Source organism: Apis dorsata, unplaced genomic scaffold (assembly GCF_000469605.1).
Source record: "Apis dorsata unplaced genomic scaffold, Apis dorsata 1.3 scaffold_291, whole genome shotgun sequence".
Taxonomy (NCBI): domain Eukaryota; kingdom Metazoa; phylum Arthropoda; class Insecta; order Hymenoptera; family Apidae; genus Apis; species Apis dorsata.
In genome coordinates, this window is record NW_006263566.1 from 256,397 (window position 1) to 261,172 (window position 4,776).

General features: G+C 28.3%; 1 protein-coding gene and 1 long non-coding RNA gene across 2 annotated transcripts in view; one reads left to right on the forward strand and one right to left on the reverse strand.

The window, feature by feature from the left end:
• Positions 1 to 4,776, reverse strand: part of LOC102677061 (tyrosine-protein kinase transmembrane receptor Ror-like) — a 282,377-nt gene that overhangs the window by 171,109 nt on the left and 106,492 nt on the right.
• The window catches only part of LOC116185801, a 5,743-nt gene continuing 3,447 nt past the window's right edge, over positions 2,481 to 4,776 (forward strand). Inside the window, exon 1 of the long non-coding RNA XR_004150713.1 lies at positions 2,481 to 2,638. This is a non-coding gene — a long non-coding RNA (uncharacterized LOC116185801). The remainder of the gene's footprint in view (positions 2,639 to 4,776) is intronic.

Below are 4,776 nucleotides of genomic sequence, written 5' to 3' on the forward strand. Positions count from 1 at the left end.
ACTTCAAACCATCTTGTCACCGATTCTTCTTCCACGCGTTGAAAACCCAATCCACCGAGACAACAAACTCCCCCCTAAAAATCGCGCGAACGAGCAGGAGCACGGTTTCGGAGCATCAAACGGTGCGCAAAGTCGGGGGCAGTGAACCACGGCGAGGATCGAGAGCGTTTGCGGAGGGAAAGTAGTTGTCCTGTGCGAGGCCAGCTGGCGTTGCGTGACCGCATGTAAATCATCCGCAACAGGATCGGCTGGCCGAAACCACGTGTACGCGTACTTCTGCGCGCACTTACGCGGAACGACGCCGATGCACATGTTAACGTGACGCGGGTAAACGTCGGCAACACGTGTCGCGCGAGTAATCCATGGCTTGTCGTTACCTCGACCGTGTCGCGAATGCACACGACGCGCGCTTCACTGTCGATTCACTGCCCACTCGTGTCTCTCTCTCTTTTTGCGTTGATTTTTCATCGCGATTTGCTATTTTTTGCTGAAAACTTTGAATCGTTTCTTTGGATTCCGTGAATTTTTTAAAGGATTCAGTGGATTTGGTGGAAGATTTTTAGGGAACGCTTAGGTTCCTTGGATTTGAATTGCATAAATTCTTTGCTTCTCTTGAATTATCTTGTACGAGTGTGTGTGTTTATCTTGGATTCATTATTTGAAGTATTACAGTTAGTATGAATATATATTATAGAACCATAATAACTCGGATATTTAAATCACGTTACAGGAAGATTTATAAACAAGTTACGAAGGGAATCTTAAGAAAATTAAATTTTCCCTAAATCGTGTAATTTCATCTGCTTTACGTCGTCGGTTTATCGAACGTAACCAACGACCATCGAAATACGTATTGAAACTCGCAACCGGAAATCGTTAAATTGCGCCACTACCAGGTGGCCTTATAGTGTATTTTGCGTCTCAAAAATGTTTCTGAACCAAATTCGCGTCGAAATATAATCTTGATTCAATTTCTATTTTCGCGATAATAATAATTTGTATACATATATAACGTTCGGAATATTTGAGTTGATGTTTCTGAATCTTACCAATGAAATTTGTATTACAATTTTTTTCTCTTTTTTTTCGTTCATGAATAAGAAAAGAATATATTTATATAATAGAATTTGATATTTTACGTTTTTTTTAAAATAATTCTTTGCTTAAATACACAATAAAGTTAAATATTATTGTAAGAATTTTAAATTTAATGATAAAAATTGAAATTCTAGCAGAATTTTGAGAATTTAACATCTCCTCCTTTTACGCAATATTTTACGTAATTTATTTTTCTTTAGCATTCTGTGATTTTTCACTTGTGATATTATTTACGAAAGATAGATGCAATTTATTATCCAATTGGAAATTTTACATTTTTATGTAATTATAAATTATTGATAAGATTAGAATTTTATAAAGAATTATATATATATATAATTATTTTAAAAAAATATATATATATAAAATAATTGTCGTTTTTTATAATTTAATTAGAAGTTTATTTTATAAATTACAATTATTCTTCTTGGTAATTAAGGAAAAACATTAAGGATTACATTTTCCATTGTTTCCAACAAAAAAAAATACAATTATAACATCATTTTAAAATCATTAATTATTTTAAAAAAATACTATTCTATATTATATGTTTTAATTTCAATTTTTTCACTAAAAATTGATATATCCATTTAAAGTTAAGCAAAATGCTTGTAAAAGAATAGAGAATTGATCACAAGGCTGGCATGTGACACGTGAAAGGACATTCGTTAATCCCTCTCCACTCCTTCATCGTTTGATAAGTATCATGCACGTCCTTAACGAATCCTAAGTTTTTGTCCTGGAGCGCGACAATTTTTGGAATCCGCACGATTTACACGCGGCATTAAAATGCATCCAGCTTCAAATGAACGTGATTACGACTATGAATATCTTTTCGAAAGTGACAGGAAGCCTTGGAACTTTGTTTCCATCTCCGCAAACTTTCCTCGAGAGAATAGAAAAAAAATAGAGAAATGGTAAAAAGGAAGAAAGTTTTAAATTCTTCCTGATTGTCGTTTCAAAACTTTGTTTATTCTTCTTTTCTTCGAGGAATGGACATTCAATGATTTGGTATAATGTATACTATTAATGTAAATTTTATTAACATTTATTCTGGGGGAAAAATGGTATTATGTTAAATTGAAAATATATATTCTATTCTATTAATTTTTAGTATTTCAATATAAATTATTTATAATATCTATAAATTGTAATATATTTGTATGTAGATTTTGATCTCATATTTATCGTTTATTATGATGTATTTTCATCATTTTTATATTTTAGATATTAATTTTTAAAATAATTTGAATAAATAATAATTTTTTATTAAATAAATTCATTCTAAGAATTAAAATTTAATTAGATTAAAATTTAAGACCAAGAATCTAATATTTGTATTAATTATTTTCAGATATTGAAATATTATTTTGATGTGAGTTTCTGTTCACAGAATATAATAAATATTGAAGTGTGAAATAACTGGATCTATACTCTGAAGAAAATTCCACATGCAAAAGAAAAATTCTTGCTTATGTAAAAACTATAAAGATCACAATACAATATAACTTGGCCAAATATAAACTATATGAAATAAAAAGTGAGTATTAATAATTTATTTACATATGCAGACTAATATTTTACTAATATTTCTATTAATATTATTTAAATAATATTAATATTTTCAATATTTTATTTATAATACTATTAAAAATAGAAATGTGCTTAGAAATATTAAATATTAAAAAACTGACATTAAATTAAAATTAAATTAAAAAAATTGACAAATATTAAATAAAAACCTGAAAACAAAAATATGAAATTTAAAAATGATTAAAAATTTACTACATAAATACATATTAGATAATCTGCCAATGCGGAAAATTTTAAAAAATCAGATTTTAATAATCAACAGTAATACCGTACCAGATCAGCCACGAGCAAACAAACATATTCGAACACGCGAAGCATGCTTCTTCGAATAAATTAACCTTGTTTCCGCTGATGCAACGATAATCGTTAAATCGTAACATACCAGAAAACCTTGCATTTTCTATTCTAATTATCCAAGAAAGTATTCAAAATAATTGTAGAGGAAACTACTGTGAACAAGTTGTTTATAAATCAGTTGCAAAGTATCTCTTGGTATGATGAATTTTTTTTCAATATTTTTCTCTTCTTGCTTTTTATTTTCTTTCATCCTTTTTCTTGATCTATCTTTTAGATCTTTTCCTCGTTTTACGTTATAATGTCCAAATTTTTTTTATTTTTCTGTGTAATAGATTTTTTTTTTATATATTTTAATAATTCTTTTGATCTTTACTGTTTACTTTCTTTGTTAAATTTAATTAAATTTTTATTTTAATTATTCATTTATTTTAAAATTGTAGAAAATTATAAAATGAAATGTATATTAAAAATAAAATAAATTTATTTTTTAAAAAGAAATAAAAATTTGCATTTCTTAATATTTTTTTTGTAAAATAATAGTTTTTTAAATGAAAATAAATTTCTTCTATGAATCTCTCCATCTTCGGTTGAATAATATTCATATTTTTATTCTAATCTCTGATTTATTTTCAACCTTTCTTTTTTATTCTTATGCTTACATCTCTGTTTCCATCCTCTGAACCACGCCTCTTTTTTCCGAATCTCTGATTTTTAATCCCTCTTCATTTGATACTCTTCTCTCTTAATCCGCGTGTACGTCTCTTTAAGCTCCCCCTTTTCTAGGATTCCATGCCTTAATCTCTTTAGTTTCTGACCCTCCTTTCTCTAGGTTTTCTCCTACTCTTCTTCTACGAGTTACCTTCTATAGATGAAGAACATTTCTTCTGCGTCCCTCTCTTTTAATTCTTCTATTTAGATCTTTCTTCAACCTCTCTTCAGCCTTGAATTCTCATATCTTTTGATCTGCCCATACGGTTTTTTCTAATGTTCCTCTGTTTCTCATTGATTTTTTTTCTTTCCTCTTCTTTCAAACTTGTTTTTTCTCCAGGGCTCTTCTTTCCTTCCATTCCAAATGTTTGAAACATTTCATATAATTCCAATTTTTTCCTCACTACTCCATGTTTTTAAACTTTATTTTAAGTGTTTTTTCATCTTGTGAAATTTTTTTTATTTAATAGATTGCTTTAAATCCTTCAGATTTTTTCTTGAGATTTTTTTAAACTTTAAATTTGTTTTTGTTGGAATCCTTCTTCCTTTTTTCACTCTCTGCAGCATTTCATATTTATTATAATTCTATTTTTGTCTTTAATATTTCACATTTTTAAATCTTCAAGTCTCTTTATGTTATGAAGATTTTAATTAATAAATTATTTCAGTTTTTTTTTATTTTTTTCTTTGAATAATTTCTCAAGGTTTTAAATCTTTCTTAGATCTCTCTTCTTTAAAATCCTCTTCTTTGGACTTCTTTTCTCTATGTCACAATTTCACTTTCTATTAATATCTCTTTCTGCATTCTTCTTTTTCACGTTCATTTTTTTCAATTCTCTCCTCTTTAGATACTTCCTCGCTAAATTTTTCACTTCTTCATTCAATGTCATTTCCTCTACTTTCTTTTATCCCAAACTGACCTATCTTATTTCTCCCTCCTTTTTCTTATTTTCATCGTAGTGTCTCTGAAACTATCTCCCTTTAAGATTCCTTCTTCATTTCCTGGTATTTCTTCCAGCTTATCCTTTCCAATTAAACCCGCCGAAATATCTGCTTCATTTCTTTTTTTTTTTTTTTTTT